At 52.1% G+C, this 18,362-nt stretch overlaps 1 protein-coding gene across 1 annotated transcript in view; it reads left to right on the forward strand.

Moving 5' to 3' along the window:
- LOC122389321 (eyes absent homolog 2-like) overlaps positions 1 to 18,362 on the forward strand; it is a 118,467-nt gene that overhangs the window by 4,910 nt on the left and 95,195 nt on the right. The gene's annotated exons all lie outside the window — the stretch shown is intronic.

Genomic DNA, 18,362 nt, shown 5'->3' on the forward strand with positions numbered 1-18,362 from the left:
TTCGTCAATAACTCCCAACCAAATTGAGCTAGTGAGTCGGGAAAGCCACCACTGGACTCAGGAAGACCTGCTGAATCGAATGATATGCGACATGACCTCTTTCGACCAACTTCGTGACCTGGGGGCGCTGACCTGACCGTGACCTGAGGTCAACACCCTAAGTTGACCTGACCAAAAAAGTATATCATTCGACGCGACTGAGCGAGGCGAAGACGATGCTGCCAAAATCGCGGCTCTGCGGCCGTTTTTTGCAAAGTTATTCACCAAAAACTGAACCGTACCTTGGGGCACTTGAGCTGACCTCAGAGGTCACTGGTTGACCTAGGACCCTAAAATTGGGTATCAATCTCTGCGTCTCGTAACGGCGCACACGCTCGTTTTTTCGGCGACGCGCTAGCTCCACCAGGGGCGAAACGGCGAGGGGGAGGGTCGTATCCCCCCCCCCCTTCGGCCGGCGCGTATGTAGAAAACCAATAGGTCCGGCGAGGGTTAAGGCAGATCAGAAATTGACCTGACCTAGTTGGCCATCGACATGAGAAAATGCATTTTTTTTGCATTCTCTCATTTTAGTCAATAGCTGAAATATTCAAATGTTTTGTTCTGTCGGTGTAGCAATGGCGAGCATTTCGCTTTTTGATATCCTAGTTTTAAAGTCATTTTTCCCCTAGGAAGTTAAATGTGTATGGCTACTTTTACGGATTATTTTCTGGGATTGGAAATATGTTACTCAAAATTCCATTGACTTTTGAGTACCTAAGTACAATGAAGTCCATTGGCATCGCACTTTTAAGTAGGATATTTCCAATCCCAGAGAACAATCCCAAAAAGCTACCATACACTTTCTGTTTTTCTTGAGGCCACTTGACGTGGCCTGCTGACCTTGTTCCATATAACATGGTCGTACCTTGCAGCTTCCCGAATGTTACACCCTTCAAATATACGGAACGACGTGAAGCTGTTCTATTAGTCACAGAAGCAGTTGTTTGCGTCGGGGCTAATTTCGCTGCTGCTCGAAAATCAAGGGTTCCGAAGGCGTGGATTACTCCGGTATTCAGCCTCATGAAACGTAGTTGTTTTTGTTAAGCTTTATGAAAGGATTAGGGGTTCGGTTTAAGCAGCCTCTGACCTCCGTAATCCTCATGACCCTTCCGAGTGGCCTCTGCTTTTGGGCTCATTTTCACTGTAGGCTGTAACCCGTCCACTTAATCCCTCTGGATGATCTCTGTCCTCCCCTGACTCGTTCCCTGCCTATTTACCCCTTCCTCCCCGGTCCACTTCCTCTTGATCTTCCTCGTCCAGCTGTCTCTTCCTCTCGTTGACCGCCACCCACCCCGGTCCTCCAGCCCCCGCTCCACCGTGGCCCTGCCGCGCCGGCCGGCCGGTCGGGCCCGGGTGTCCTGTCTCGCCGGCCGGGGGCGGCGCCTGAGCGGTCTCCAGCGAGCTCCGCCCGCGTCCGCCGCCGCGCCGCGGGACGGCGGGGAGCCGCGGGCCGCCCAGTGACGCCGGCGACAGCTCGGGGACAGGGTGTCCGAGGAGAGACAGAGCGTCCTCGAGGGGAGATAGAGAGTGAGAGGAGTGGAGGACTGTGAGGAGAGGAGAGTTCTACGGACTGATACAGGTGGGTCGCCATGGAAGGAGCGGACGTCTTTGGTTTTCGCATGTGTCCAAGGGATTGTGGAGCTGACCCTTGGAATGCTGGGCAGGTAATGGATCATACGTGAGAAGGAATGTTATTGGAAAAATTGCCTGGGATGAGGAGAGATGACTATCGATATGGTTTTCGCATAAGTTTTCGCTGACATGAGCTGTTTGATTTACTTGTTTCAGTCGTCCTTTCACATGCTTTGCGACATGTAAGTGATATTGTGCCGGACGTAACAATTCTCGAGATGTTTGCGTTTCACTCATGACAATGATGGCATAGCTGCACTTCCATCTTGCCATTAGAGGTTGATATACTCGTAAATGGTTCATCAGCGATAATTGGTGGCGAAGGGAATTGATTAAACATGGTCTGCAACGGTCGCATTCGTAACATTTGTCGGAATATTGAAACAATATTTTTAGCTCACATGGTTTCAGTCTCACGCTCTAATGGACATCACACTCCTCATAGGTCTTTGTTACGGCGCACACAGTTTCACTCCACCTCTGCGTCTGTATGATAGCCGTCGTGTCCGCTGGACCGTCGCCGGCCGCTGCGTCCGTCTCCGCGCGCGGCCGGTTAGTGCGACATACCCCGACGGCCGTCGGCGGCTCCCTGGCTGACGGGCTGTGAGCTCCGTCTGGGGAGCTGCAGCTCTCTGGGAGAGCTGTGACTGCAGGTTTGAGAGGTTGTGACGGTGACTGACTGTGGCGGACTGACTGTGGCTGGTTTTGGAAGACTGTGCTGTTCTCCTGCCGTGTCTCGGTGGACTGGCACGGCAGACTTGTGCTGTTTCACCTGGTGACGGAGCTGCCAGTGGTCATCTCCTTTGACTTTTACTGGCCAGTCGCCATTTGAAATTGACGGACGTGTTCTCTGAGCTGTTGTCTGGTATTCGTCGTCGGTACTTGCTGTCCCTAGTTATCCGTCCGGTATTCCGTATCCGCCAGGAGACCTCTCTTTTGGCTACGGTTGACACTGCCAGAATTCCTTCGTTTTTTAGCTTTATCGACTGCCGTGTACTGAATTGTCGCTCTACATTCCAGACTATATATGCCATTCTGTAAGTCGTTCTATACATCACCTTTCTTTATGTGGCACATGTTTGTTTTAATGTATTTAGAACATTGGCGGACAATTTACAGCGTCACGCAATGCTCTTGAATTATGGAACCGGTCGAAATGAAAAAAGAAAAGTGTCTGACATTTTATGCACTCAATTAACGCCGCATGCTTGCCATGTCATGCACAGGGGCGGATCCAGGAAAACTCCAAGGGGAGGGTCATGAATCAAAGTGGTGCCCCTACCTATACCCAAAATTAAAAACTCAACGGATTTCGTCCACTTCATTTTGGTGGTGCCCCCATTTTCAGTTTTTTTTTTCTTTTTATTTTTTATTTTTAGTCAGTATCTTAAAGGGACCCTCCCACCTTAACATTAGATTTGAGTTGAGATAGCCAAAATGGGGTCCCTGGCTCACAATTACCGGTTTCGGCACTCACAACATCGAGAAATGCCTTAAATTGGAAATATTGAATTTCAAAATTGCAGCATTTTGATTCAGAGGGGCTAATGCTTAGGAATACCCCTCTGAATGTGTGACGTCAGCGCAAATATCTAACGATTTTTAAATGTTTGACTAAAACGTTTTGTAGCACGCGGTGGTATATGCTATTTGCGCGCAACATCTGCCGCAAACGCCGCACTTCTAAAATAAAGTCGCTAGAAACAGCGGAGATCCCAAAAAGTAAACAAAACTAAAAGTCTAATATCTTGAAAACCGGTGAATATTTTTCGGTGAAATTTGGTAGATATTCGTTTTTGCTCTTTCTGAACCGAGCGACATCACTTTCATGCCAATTCATAAACTTTTTTGAAGGTGGGAGGGTCCCTTTAACTCTTAGCTACAACCACATTTACCAATTGTAAGCAAGTATATATGAATGTGCTATGTGTATATATGTTGTGGACGCTGAGTAGTGAGTACTTACCAGGAACGTTATCAGGTAAGCAAATCGTTGTCAGTCCGACGAACTTGACCCTGGCGTCTAAAGGGTCTGTCCTTGACACTTCAGGCTTGTCAGGGGCACCAAAGTCCTTCCAGGGACACCACAAACCTGTCAGGGGCACCTACGGCCTTGTAGGGGCGCCACAGGCCCGCCAGGGGCACCACAGGCCTGCCAGGAAGCAGGGGCACCACAGGCCTGCCAGGAAGCAGGGGCACCACAGGTCTAGCAAGTATACAAGACAGGCCTGTCAGGGGCACAACGGGCCTGTTGGGCCCATGAGCACCCCTAGGGGCAGGGGCACCACAGTCCTTCCAGGGGCACCGCAGGCCTGTGAGGGGCACCAGCGGCCTAGCAGGGGCACCAGTCAACACAGGCCTGCCAGGGGCACCACAGACCTGCCAGGGGCACCAGAGGCCTGCCAGGAGCACCACCGACCACGCAGGGGTAACTTGGGCCTGTCAGGGCCCAGGGACACCACGGGCCTGTCGAGAGGCACTTCAGGCTTTTCAGGGGCACCATAGTTCTCTCCGGGCGCAGGGGTAGCAGGGGCACCAGAGGCCTGCCAGGGGCACTACAGGCCTAGCAAGGGCACCACTGGTCTATCAGGGGCACCACGAGCCTGTCATAGCCAGGCATCTCAGGCTTGTCAAGGCCCAGGGGCACCACAGGTCTGTGAGGGGCACCAGCGACCTAGCAGGGGCACCAGTCAACACAGGTCTGCCAGGGGCGCCACAGACCTGCCAGGGGCACCACAGGCCTGCCAGGGGCACCAGAGGTCTGCCAGGGGCACCACCGGCCTCGCAGGGGCACCTTGGGCCTGTCAGGGGCACCACGGGCCTGCCGAGGGGCACTTCAGACTTTTCAGGGGCACCTCAGGCTTGTCAGGGCCCAGGGACACCACAGTCCTTCCAAGGGCACCGCAAGCCTGTCAGGGACACCAGAGGCCTGCCAGGGGCACCACAGGCCTAGCAAGGGCACCACTGGCCTGTCAGGGGCACCTCAGGCTTGTCAGGGCCCAGGGGCACCACAGTCCTTCCAGGGACATTACAAGCCTGTCAGGGGCACCAGAGGCCTAGCAAGGGCACCACAGGCCTGCCATGGACACCACAGGCCTGCCAGGGGCACCACCGGCCTTGCAGGGGCGCCTCAGGCCTGTCAGGGGCACCACGTGCCTGCCGGGGACACTTCAGGCTTGTCAGGGGCGTTACAGTCCTGTCAGGGCCCAGGGGCACCAGGCCCGTGGTATCCCTGCTAGGCCTGTGGTGCCCCTGGCGGTCCTGTGGTGCCCCTGTCAGGACTGTGATACCCCTGATAGGCCGGTGGTGCCCCTGGCAGGTCTTTGGGCCCCCGGGCCTCAAGGGGAGGGCCATGACCCATGTGACCCCCCCCCCCTTGGATCCGCCACTGGTCATGCAGGGTATTACTCATGCATGATAGATATAGGTACATAATGTCTGTGGAAATATCTGTTGGCACACAATGCTGCTTCTAAATTGCCTGCTACGCTAAGAAACCTGACAAATATTTGCTGAAATATCATAAAGTTTGGTCTCTCAAATGCTTCGAGTTCCAATCAATCGAAAGAATGGCATTTGTTATGTTCATGACAGTATGGGTGACACTTCAGCATGCGGTAGTTCCAGCTTTATTTTCTTACGTTGTAAATATTAGTTAAAATGATTTTTTTTTCATACGGTTCAGAACTTGCCGTTGTCTTTGCTGGGAAATACGAAAGCAAAATTCATCTGCGCATTATTTGCCATTCGCACCAGCGCGGTCGTTTATTCAATTCCTTCACTCGTCTCCAGTTGTAATTTTTGTATTTACATAGCAGAACCTTTAGTTCGGGAATGACATGTAGTCGCTCTGTTTTTCTACGTCCCTCTTACAATTGCAGTTATCGCAGAGTTCCGGCAATATTACGATTTGTACTCTGGCAATTAGGGAATTCAGACTTCGGAGACGTCAGTGTCAGGATGCTGATGCCGATTTGTGCTGCGAATGTAATGAATGCGGGAATCACTCAGTCATTATAGGCTTTGTTCCTGGTCCAAGATGACGGGCTATGGTTTTCTTGACCGTTATCTGAAATTGGGTGTCACATTGCCCGTTTTCCAGGAAAGTGGCAAAACCGCCCTGATTTGCGGATGACATTTATTGTTCCAATTGTTCTTATTTTCATGAATACCTACTGTCGCAAAAGCACAGCTTAAACTGATAAAACCCTCTATTCGCAGCTCTCCGTCAGTTCAACTTTATTTTGTGGAAGGCTCATATTCTCATACCCAGTGTAATATTGCACTGTTCGCAAAAACGTGCCAGGCGATCGCATACACTGCTGAAGAGGCACTCACCAGAAAAGCAAAACATGTCCTCCATAATCTGGCAATGCACGTCGCTTGCCATCTGATTTGTCGCTCTCGGTCACGTTAAAAAATTATGTTTATTTTGTCGTCTTACCTTTAGCTCAGCTATCACCTATTTTTTACAAAATATTTCGGCTCATGATGGCACAAAGTAACTATTTACCGTGAAAAGGAGCCATAAGAACAACGACGTCTGTTACAAATTAGGTATATCTTGTAGCTGAAACATGAAATGCTTGCTTATCTGTCATCTGCAATGCGAGATATTACTGTGCACATTGAAGAGTTGGGTTTGTTTGTGAATGCTGTTTGAACAGTTATCCACAATCCGATTTCATCCAACAGACATCCATAACCCAACTGGAGCATTAATTTGGTGACTCTATCTGGGACATTTGACCCTAAGTTTCTCTATGTTTATCAGGCGATAATATTTCCCCATTTAAAGCATTGATACCGTAACGGAAGTCGTTCATCGCATGAACCCTTCTAGTGTGCATTTCAAATCTGATACTCTGCTTCAATGTGGCCCTCATTTGTCATTATGAGAACAGACAGAAATTTAGGCAGGCCCGTTTGCAGGAAGTAAAATGCGAAAACATGTCTGGTCTTGCCATGGCTTTCGAGAATGTAAGGAAAATCATGATACGATAATATACAACTGCCTCGGACGCGGGTGGTGGCGTTTGGCACGTTGGTTCTGCATGGCTGGAAGTTCATACGTAATGTTAGGATACGTTTACACTTTATTGGCCTGCCTTCCGGCGGGTGAGCTCTTCTGTGACACATTAATTGGTTTAATTTCATATCTGGCAGACCACCCACGGTGATCTATCAACCCTGCTAAATGGTGAATGGGGTCTGGCATTTTAAACCGATATGCAAGTGTTATATCGAGTTGCAAGAAATGGTACGTAGTAAATAATGGTATGGGTAATGAAATCCGTTCATTCATCGTTAACATAAAAGTCTTATGTAACACTTTGCACTTATGCATTTCAAGATTTGTACTCTGTGTTCTGCGCAGATACGCATCTTAGGGTCAGTTTCTCGGGATGCAATGCTTTCACCATACTTCTTCTAACAGCTACTCGTATGTTCGCCGCTGATAGCCAGCTGCTTTGATTTGCATCGACAAAAACTTGTGCCTCACGTCATATTTATATACTCTGAGGTGGTTGACGACGTCAATTTCAAATGAAAATTGTCATAGGCAAATCCAGTATAAGGAGGATAGAGATGGCACCTAATTTGTTATTAGGATCATGGAGGGCACGAGATAACTATCAAGGTTTACGAAATCAACCCCTCACCAGAAAGCGCACGTCTGAGAACTTATCAGTAATGAAGCTATGACGCATTGTTTTTCTTCTTCAATGAACCTAAATGCCTTTCTTAAGAGTCTGTAATTTTTCGTCAAAAGTACGGAAAGCCCTAAATCTTGCTCGTACCAACCTCCTACTTCAGAAATACGTTAAGGAATCGTTGGAAATGCAGCATCATGTTTTGTTCCTCTATTTCCGACTCCTCCCTTCTCAAATCCCCCTCCGGTGAGGGAATTCCTCTCGGATAACTCTGTGACGTCACTCACACGGTGCCCGTGACGTCACCGTCGGCTGAGTCTGGTTACGGTGTGGAATTTCACGCCCGTATACCTACCGGTGTCCGTGGATCGGTGGTGTCGGCTCAGCCCCGTCATTCAGAGCTCACAGTCCCAGCGGCTCCTAGTACACCTTTTTGCGTTGTTCGATGGCCAATAAGCAAAACCCATTCGTCCGATCAGCACATAGGTGGCGCCAGTGAGAGGCATTCCGGCAAAACCTTCAGCATATGGGCAAAACGGAATGCTGATCCCACTCCACAGTTCGTCAGTTGGTATTACCTTCGCTATTCGCCATAACTGATTGAGTTCCGGCAAAATCTTTGACGATTTGGATAAATGTTTCGTCATTCGTTAATATCCCTTCGTCTTTCACCAAAACATCCCCATGCTAATTTCGGCATTCCTCATAACATTTCGTCAAAACTAAAAACAAATCGCCCCTTTACAGAGAAGTATAAATATGACCACGTTTATACAGTGCAGTGCGAGGCATAGGTGGCGAAACTCGTAGGCCATTTATCCACATAAAAAATTGGTAGCGTTCATGAGCGCCATAGGTTAAGTACTCGTACATACAATGTAGGTGAACGTAGCTGACACATGTTATCGGCTGATTGAAAAATGGACAGGCAACAGAGCAACAGGCTAGATAAGTTAACCCCGCCTCAAACACCAAGGTGTCACCAAGGAACAGGCAACAGGCTGGATAAGTGAGCCGCGCCCCAAACACCAAGGTGCCCGTCCGACCGGGCCCGGCTCGCCATCTGTCAGCCATTCCCTCGCGAGTCCGACCGGCGCGGCCGCCCGAGGCGTTATCCCATAGCATCGCACGAGCAGTGACGCGATAATGACGGCCGACTTCGTAGTTCGTATCGAAGCGCTTAGGAGTCCGACGCTAGACCGTCTACATGCCTACTCGGTATTGCGCCGGTGGTAGTCTCCCAGTATCTATCGTATGCTGCCTTCTTCGGAATCCAATGGTTAATTGGTTGCAAATTGCGCTGGAACTGTCGCAAGCCTCATGTATGGATGTGTGATTAACATTAAACATTTAATATGGCTAGATAAGCACAACATTATTGACATTTTGATCATTGACGAAAGTTTTAAATCAATCATCATTGTTTATGCACAGTACCGATGAATTTTGCACAACGAGTAACCATTTTGTGAAATGTCGAAGCATTATGACAATCTGACAAAGTGTTTTGCCTATGACGAACATTGTGCTCAATGACAAAGAGTTATGCAGAATGGTTAAATGGAGTCCTGCCTGTTTTGCCGACCGTCAAACAGTGATGCACATCGCCGATCGGTTATTCTGAATGACGCTTGTTCAAACTGATGCCGAAATGGTTATGACGATTGGCCATCGAACAACGCAAAAAGGTGTAGTGTCTTGTTTTAGAGGGTCACCGAGAGAGGGGGCTCCCCAAAATATCTTCCAGATACCGTGGTGTAAAATGGTAGGTATATCCCTTGATAGCTTATCTCTCGGCGTTGTGATATTGATTCAGTGTAGTAATTCCGATGTGATGGTATCACATAGTCGAGTCAGTTCGCTCAGCGTGTAGAGCGGCGTTTCACTCAGCTGCATTTAGGCGATGTAGAATGCTTTCCATTCTACACCGCCAAATTACGTTGAGATGGGGCTGCCAATATAGCGTTTTGCGATGAACTGCGACTTGGAGCGGGGCGTGAGATAAATCCGTCGGATATTAGTCAAGCAAATGTGTTTGAAACGGAGACGTGACACGAACCTGAATGTTGTTCAAAGCTCATGGCTGCACTTACAGGGTGGGGCAGCATAATCGGGAATGCTTTTTGGGCTCTGATCATGAGTAGGCATGGCATTATATTGATAAATTATATCATGGAAATGAAACGCCCAAAAGTTGTGCATCATCTGACATGACTACATCCATGAGCATACTACATCCTGGAAAAGAGCAGCAAAATAGTTCGACGGTGCTCCAAGTGCTTTGCGCGCGCCCATAGACACTAATGTTAAACGAGTAAACAAGAAGATTTTGTTTAAAACTCTGCAATTCCACGTAAAGGTTGCTGGACAGGTCAACGTGTTATCACGGACGATAAGGATTTTGTGGGAATACTTAGGACAAAAGGTTAACGTCATCCTCGTAAAATAACTCTTAGCAGAGGACATACAGATGACTCGCTTGAATATAAGGAAGAAGATCTTGGGCACATTAAAAAGAAACAATGTTCAAAACTTCAGCGACCAAAAATCTAACCACCGACTGGAATACGATAAAAAAGAATGGCATGCCATATAGGGGATTGTATCGAGAATATTCCAGCGGTCATGCAAAGTAAACATCCTGGTGGGGTGATGGACCTATGGGTGGTCTTCAAGGGAGGTGCACGTGGTGCACCCTACTTCATCGAGCCCGGATAACATGAGCACCTCTGGTAAATACATCCGCACTCTGGCAGACTCACGTGGAGCCGTCGGAAGAGAGGATCACTGACGGTCCAGATCACGTCTTACGAGGACTCTGTCCGTGCTGGTATTGCAGTGAGGACGACATGTTATTGTGTAGGGCACTTCCACCTGAGATGAACCAAAAACTTCTGGCCCTTCAACTCCGCCGATTTAAACCCGATCAAATTCTTTACATGGAGCGTTTTTTGGTAGAAGGTTAATGAACAACTTATCATCAGTAAAGACGGTCTTCAGTGCAAGGTACGAAGCTGATGGGCGATCATAGACAAGCAGGAGATTGCACGTGCATGCGCGTGCTTTTGGGCCCGCCTTGAGAAGGTCATCGACGCCGAGGGCGGTCAAATGGGATGAGGGATAGGTAAAAGGTGACCGATTGATGGGATGTTGCTAAAATAGTACTTGGAGCTGTATTTTTAAATTTATGACAAAATAATCCCGTTTGATATTTATTCCCGATTATGCTGCCCCACCCTGTATGTAATTCACTTTTCTTAAAACTAGTGCTTCAGCGGCACTCATGCACATGCTTATGCAGTCGAACAGTGGTGTGCGCCCCTCTGGCCTCTGGGGAGCTGGGGCACCAAAATAGGAACATCATAGCGTGCAGTGTTTGAAGCCAGGGCGACCCATGATTAACAAACGGCAGTAGCGTTGCCTCGTTCAGTGGCATTGTGTTCCTCTTGCGGCACGTCCATATGAATATGTAAGTCAATAATAACCACAGCGAATATATTTAGTTTCGGTTCCAGTCGTGATATCATCCCACAGAGCCCTCATCTCTGTATCTCAGCGCGTAAAACCGCCCCCTCCCGGACCCGACTTCACTCGGTGAATACGCGTGCCCCGCCGTCCTACCAAGGCAGGACTGATTGACGTCCTGTGTCGTTTTTACCCGGCCAGGGGCTAATCCCTGTCGACTGCGGCCACTGCAAAAACGCACACCAGTACACTTCCATTGAGTCGAGCATTAGTGACCGCCCTGAGCCCTGACAGCGTAATTGGTTTGCGTCCGGGCTTTTCGATGTTACGCAGAATTGCCTTACTTTTTATGATGGCGGTTTTGAGGAATGTTATTTCAGTTATCATATTATCATATCAATTTAATTACATTATTTGTTCCTTTACAGCATGTCCGTTACGGATGGACATTTGATTAGCTGGTTAATCACCTAGCCTAGCTTTTACATGATGCTGTAAGCATATACAGTTGAAGCTGTTCTACGCTGTTATTTAGATATTTATTTGTGACTTGCGATGTTGCGAGGGATTTCCCTGAAATCCATATTCATTGAAATGTTTAACAGCAGCCTGTGGACTTAGCGCTCACAGCTCTCCAAGGTAAGTTATCGAATGCTGTCAGCCCGGTAACTGGTAATTCGATTCAGAGTTTAGGCCCTATTTGTATCTTCTAATCCACCATGGTTGGTCGCCCGATCCGATCTCTCTATCCCTCTGAGTTTTCCTCGGGTTCATTCGCCTCTTGCTATCCTGAATCCTTATAGTTTCCGCCGTTATTCGCGATCCCATTGGTGGTTTTCTTGTGATATGCCACGTCCTCACCATGTCAACTATCTCTGCTACTCCGGCCGCCCCTTCCCCATGAAAGCGGCAGCTGGTATTGCATGCTTTTGCCAGCTACGGCAAACTTTGCCAGCCCGACAGGCCGACCCAACGGCGGACGAACCCGCCCCCTTTCTCTCCCCATCCCAAACCCTCCATCGCCCGTCCACCCTTTACCACTCTCAGCTCATCCCTGCAGCCGGCAGCTCCTGCATTCGAGGTGACCCGTCCTCCACAGCTGTCCCTCGCCGAGCCTACGACTGGGGACGTGGTTCTACGAATCTCTGCAACGTCATAGTGAGTCTCCATCGCGGGGCCGCTCGGCCCGCGAGCCTCACCGAGCCTGGCCGAGCCGGTCGGCCGCTGCTGCAGGAGGGTGGGGCGACTCAGCGCACCAAACGAGAGAGAGAGAGAGACAGATGGTGCCCGTACCTCGGCCTGAGCCGCCAGTGAGCCGGCGAGATGGATGGCCGCCTCTCTGAGCGCGGCGACGACGCGTTTTATGAGACTGGCGATGTGCGAGCGGCGTGGATTTGTGAGCGGCGCGGCGCGCCCGTCACCTGGGAGCCCACCGCTGACCGCGGAGTATAGATGGACACCGCCGAGTATTGGTATGTGAGACCGTGGGAGCCGCCGAGACCGATCTGTCCTGTCGGCGGGCTGCGGTCCGCGAGGTAGTGATCTGCATGTGCTGGGGTATGAATATTCCTCTGTCGGGTGGTGAGTGGCGCGGTGCTCTGTCTCTCTCAGACTCTGTCCACCGTGCAGGTAGTCCGGTGATGAAGTGTCCGACTCCGGACAGCGCCGGACAGCGGCGGCGGCGGTGGACAGCGGTGCTGACAGCCGGCCGGTGTGGGTGTCCACCGCGCGCCGTCTCCCCCGCGACCCCGGCTGACGTACAGTGTCGTCCGCGACGGTCGACAGTCTGTCGGCCGGCGGCGCCGCATCATCTGGCGTCGGACGGCGGCGGCGCGGCCTTCCCACGGTGCGGCGGCGGCGACAGGGCGGCACATCTGCCCGGACTAATCCGTACAGCGCCCGGCCCGACGGCCCGGACCGGCGGCGATGGAGCAGCGGCGCGCCCGGCCCGGCCCGGACCGGACCGGGAGGCCTTTCAGCGGCGTCGACCCGACGGCCGCGTGTCGCCAATGAATTTGAGGGCCCTTTTGTTGGTACACAAAGACGAGCAGGCCTGAATGAGGCCGGATAATGGAGCCGGGATGGCGTGTTTTCTCAATGAGGCGCCCTGGAACAACACGGTGCCGGCAAAAGAGCATTATGGGGGCTCGACGCGTGATGCGACGGCACTTGACAGGCCGACGGCGGCGGCGGCGGTGGTGACGGCAGGCGGGCTCGCCCGCTCGGCCGGTCGGTTGGTCGGTCGGACGGTTCGTCGGAAGGTTTGTCTGCCCGATTGGTGCCTCTCGGTGTATTCGTCGGTCGGTCGAACAATCGCTGAAGCGTTCTGTCGGTAGAGCTGGAGCATTAGTGCGCCGATTTGGGCAGTCTCGGCGCCGTTCGACTCATCCCCCGGCGCCCGGGTCGCTGCGGGACGGTCGGTCCGACAGGGCCGCTGACAGCCCGGCTTTGTCGCGGCCCGTGTCGCGGTGCGCTCCCTGCTCTCTCCCCACTCTCTGCTCTCTCGGTCAGAGCTCATCGCCGGCTGAACGGCGCTGATTTGGCTGACAATGGAGGGCAGATATGTGGGGCGGCGACACAGAGTGCTCTGATCGGGCAGCTGCTGACGGCCGAACTGACAGCGCTCCGGGGCCGACACAGGCAAATGGGCGGCGCAAGGCGCGTTTGGAGATTGACAGGACCGTTTGGGAGGTGGCTGTTTGACATTGGCGCAGTTGTTGCTGCCAGAAGTGGGTTTTGCATATGTGATGACGAGGTGTTCAAATGGTCATTGTGAGCCAGCCCTATTGAGCGTTCTAACAAATTTTCGAACGCCTGAAAATACTTGTGATTGTACAATCGCTCTTACGTTGTGTTACCGAAAGAACATGCTAGATGAGTGACCTCCTTTCCATAAAATGGTCGAAAAGTCTTTCTTCTTTTTCGAGCTGATACGATCATCTCCAATTTATGTTCCGTCGATCCCCGTCCTCCGCTCCAGTTGACCGGCCACTGACCTTTGACATGCTCTGACTGACCCTCCTTAGGTAGGATCCTCTCTAAAGCGACCCTGTCAAATAGCTTACCGTGTCCCGTGGCCCGCTCCTCCTCCCAGCCCCGTCCTCTGACACGGCGCTATGTCCCACAGCGCCCCTAAGCCCTGTATCGGCGCACATCACCGGGCCCACCACCCAGCTAAGCCGACTAGCGCAGACGCGTTTCCCTGAGACTGCTAATCCGCCAGAAACCCACGGCCGGCCGCCCTGGAAAAACAATGCTGCCCCGTCGGGACTCTGTCGCCATCCTCGCGGCGCAATTGTCACCACTCTCTGCGACACAATCGGCTGTTTTAGAGGGCCGAGGAATCCGGCGGCGAGCCGTCCCCGGTGGGAAGGTGACGGCTATAGACGCTAATGGCACACAGCAAACACCCGGCTGCTGAGGTGGCCGCCCCTGTTTGCGCTGGTCGGCGCTGAATGGACGCAGAGCGGCGGTTTGTGCGGTGACGGAGGCGGGTTGTGCGGTGACAGGAGGCAGGTTTGTGTGGTGACAGACGCCGTGCGGCTCATACACCCGTGACATCTGCTGTGGACGCAATGTGTGAGCGCCGAAGAGCCGCCTGATGTCCGGAATTTTGCTGTCAATCATGAAACCGTCCAGTGGTGCTGGCCAGTTCGTCACATCCCTCTTCTCTGAGGTCGGAAGTTCCGTGTCCGAGAATCCTCCATATTCCTCAGAGCTCTGAGCTCACGCCAGACAGTGTCTGTGTTCTGCATACCTGGCGGGCATACCGTGCCGTGCCGCCGGCGGTCCCCGCGCGGTGACGCGGGCCCGTTCCGTGCTCCTCTGGTGCAGTCACGCGTTGGCGCCGCCCGTCAGCTAATGAACCGTCCCTCGTCTCAGTTCGGAACTGATCAGACGTGAACGAACCTCAGCGCCGGCTGGGCACGGGGATGATCTGACCCCCCCTGTCTGAGGGGGGGGGCGTGCCGCTGACCGTCCACCCACGTGGTTAATTACTCCACCGGTGGGAAGCGGCGCTCCAGAATGAAAACTGGGCCGCAATTTCGGCAGGCTAACAAAAACGAGCGCCGACGTCATTCTCTGTTTGTCTGGCGATTTTTTGCTCCAGTGGTTGCTAAAAAAGAGTTTTTCTAACGGCTTTCTTGGAGCTGTCGCAGAGTTGTTATCCCAAGCGACAGGAGGGATGGCTGAAAAGGTTTTAAATATAAAGTGGCGGTTGATGAATTTAAACGTCAAGGCGTCGAGACCTGAAGTGTCCTCATGAAATGATAGCCTAGCTAATCGGATCGTCTACAAATGTTATAATGATTCATTTTCAGCTGTCCTTTGATTCGAATGTTATTTTTATGGAGCGCAAACATAAACAAACAAGATAGATTACCACATCCCATCTGTCTTATGACCTGTAAGGGAACGGTTTTAGTAGTCTCGGCCGAACACTACGATCGTGGCTGGCACGTCCGGTTGCTGCTATGCTCAAACCCCTCTTCCATCCACTGGCCGTCCCAGCTGCCGCGCCGCGCCGGTGGGCCGCCCAGCCAGCTCCCGTGCCCCGGCGGCCGTCCTCGCCCTCTTCTCAAACATATTGACAGCCGGTCAACATTTGCCCGCGGAGCCCGTGATCGACCATTGACGGACGAACAGACCGACAGGGGCGGCGGTCGGGACGGAAAAATGCGGCCAAAAAAGCAGGGGAAGCGTCCGCGCGCCGGCCGGTCGGGAGGGAGGGACTCAGAATGTCAGCGGGTTTCGGACTGGGACGGGCACGCAGTTCAAACAGGCGTGTCGGGCCGAACCCTCTGTGTGTGCGTGTCCCCGTGTTTGGAGACGGTAGCCGGATGTGGACGGGGGGCGACTCAGGGGGTCAGCGGGGGGGGGGGGGGCGCTGGCCATCGCTCAGCTACTGTCTGCGGTGATGGGTCGAGTCGTGCTGCAGGGGTACAGTACAGATGCCGAATGAGTTATCGCTGTTTTGTCTGCTCAGTTTTGGTTGGCCTGTGGTGGTGTGCTAGTGAATGGGTGCAACACTCATTTGTGATTTGGTTTGTTTTTGTGAGTTGAATTTACAAAACAGTCAGCGGCAATCAGTGGATAAATGGATCCACCTCCGATTGAACTTGTTTTTAAATTGTCTGAATGGGTGTAGGTATAACGATACATTCTTTATGTTGATGATATGGTTCAAAAGTCAAAACACACTTGACAAGAGTTCCGGCGCGAAAGCCTCCATCCTTGCGATTTCAAATGTCACCTCACTCAAGTGCGCATGAACTTCAAAACCCATCCCATTTACGCCGATCACAACAGCGCCGAGGGCCATTTAGCTGCTGCGTTTACCCGGTGAATCGTCTGCGGTCGCTGTGCTGACGGCTGGCATCCGCGTCCTTTGTCGCTCAGCTCCCTGTTTTGTGGTGACAAGGTCGGTCGCTCGGCGGGGCGGCCGCAGCTGTCTGCATCCCTCAGCGGCCGGGCCGTGATTAAACACATGGTTAGCGCGGCGCTAATCAGAGGGGCGGCTGATGTCACGCTGACGGCGCTCTGACAGCCGCCCCCCTCCCCCTCCCTCTCCTTCGGGACCGACGCGATGGCGACGACGATCCGCCGGCGGCGGAGGACGCGCCGACGATCCGCCGGCGGAGGACGCGCGGACGAGACGGGAGGCACGCTGTTGTGGCGCGCGGTGAGCTGTTGTTTTTGGATGGGCGAAAATAACGGAGGAGAGAGCTAATACAGCATGGAGTTCAGACTAATTTAGGTAAGCTGTTTTAGACATGACGTGACTATGAAAGCGAGTAAGCTAAAAATCATTCATAAATTAATTGATGTTGTGCATAACCATGAGTATGGTGTTGGTATCTTTTTTCACGCAACACCTGTGTCTGCTATTTATACATTCACAGATCTTTCATTTATTTCAAAGTAATACTTCACCACAAAAGAAGACAATGGCAGTGCGCACATTGGTTTACCCATGCTGAGTCCGTCCATATAGACTTTCTGCCATCAAGTTGAGCCTCAAGTATACAACTCGTAATGCAAATGCATCCCCTGTTCAAAATCGTGATCGGACGGCAACTGGCTGCCTTGTGATTGGCGCTTTGATTGCACCCATGACACTGCCAGCGTGCCCATATTGCGGGAGATATCGCAAGGTGGTCCCGATGGGAATGGTGATACTCGGAATTTATTGTCTCCTCAGCGTATTTATTCGCGTTTGACTGCACACTTCTCGCCTGGTGTTAATGAATGGGATCTGTAACCATGACAGTGTCGGTGGCCCAACCGGTTCCGATTTACTGGTCATTTTAAACGCGAGCTTGACTGTCGATTGAGATCGCTGCTGACGCAAAGTCGCTTTTAACTAAGCAAATGGGTCAATGGTTTAACACCTTTTGGCCAGTTAATGGCAACATTGAATCCGTAATAGAAATGAATAGCGCACTTTAGGCGCTTGCGCGTTAAATTTGTTAAATTTTATGACACAGGCTGTCAGTGGACGCAGTCAATTCGTTCGGACTACACATGCAATTGCGGCTGCGACTCCGACTGTACTGACTGCTTGCTCGAGGCTGATCATCGTTACCGCAGGAGCCACTGTTGCCGCCGCAAATACTTACCGCAGTCGTTTCAGTCATTATCACCATCACCACTACCACCACCATCACCAGCACCAAGTCCAACACCACCACTACCATCACCACCGGCACCATTACCGGCAACAATGGGTTCGGCGGCTAGACTGGCCTCCGGCGCCCCCCGCCCCGACCGCCAAAGGGCCGCACGCACAGTAATCAGTGAGGGGGAGGGGCCACAATGGCGGCGCCAGCCCCCTGCACCTGCACAGCCCAGCCGGAGCCACCTGGCCCGGGGCGGTCAGATTAAAATTAAGGGCCTCTGTTTGATTTGTACTACAGTTGCAGTGGTTGAAACTGTGGGCCTCCTGATGCAATGGAGGTATAAATGCAATGTTCATGAAGGAGTGGATAGAAGGGTCCTGGGTCGATGATCTGACCTTTATTTCTTCGCCTTTACCCTATGAGACTCGAAAGTATTCATTGAAAAGACATCACCGAAGATAAACATGTTCTGCCGTTTTGCCTCAGTGAATCTCGTGCAGTCCCGCCATTCATAAATCAGCGTCGCGTCAGGTCGCACAGTGCTCATTTAATTAATAAAAGTCCGCTCCCGCTCCAGTTCCGCCCATTCGGTAGCGGCCATACGACCGTCTGCGTCCAAACGAGGCTCACGCCGGCCCGCCTCCCACACTGTCCGGGGACGGGGACACGGCCCGGGGCGGCGGCCGGCGCTCCTGAATCACGGCTAACGGCCTCTAACTGTCAGTGCATAAACGGGACGGTTTACGGGGCGGCAGCCAGGGCGGGGGCGGCGGCAGCGGAGGGCAGGAGAACGGGAGATGAGGATGGGGTTAGGGGGGCGGAAGGGAAAGAGAGGGAGACTGGAGAAAGGGGTTACAAATGCTGCTGTGGGTGTTCGATTATGTGTTATTTCAAGAACTGAGCGTGCAGGATGGATGCGAAGACTCGGGGCGAGTTTTTGATGAGTGAGGTA

This window comes from Amphibalanus amphitrite, unplaced genomic scaffold (genome assembly GCF_019059575.1).
Source record: "Amphibalanus amphitrite isolate SeventyFive unplaced genomic scaffold, NRLGWU_Aamphi_draft 000354F_arrow, whole genome shotgun sequence".
NCBI classification, from domain to species: Eukaryota; Metazoa; Arthropoda; class Thecostraca; order Balanomorpha; family Balanidae; genus Amphibalanus; species Amphibalanus amphitrite.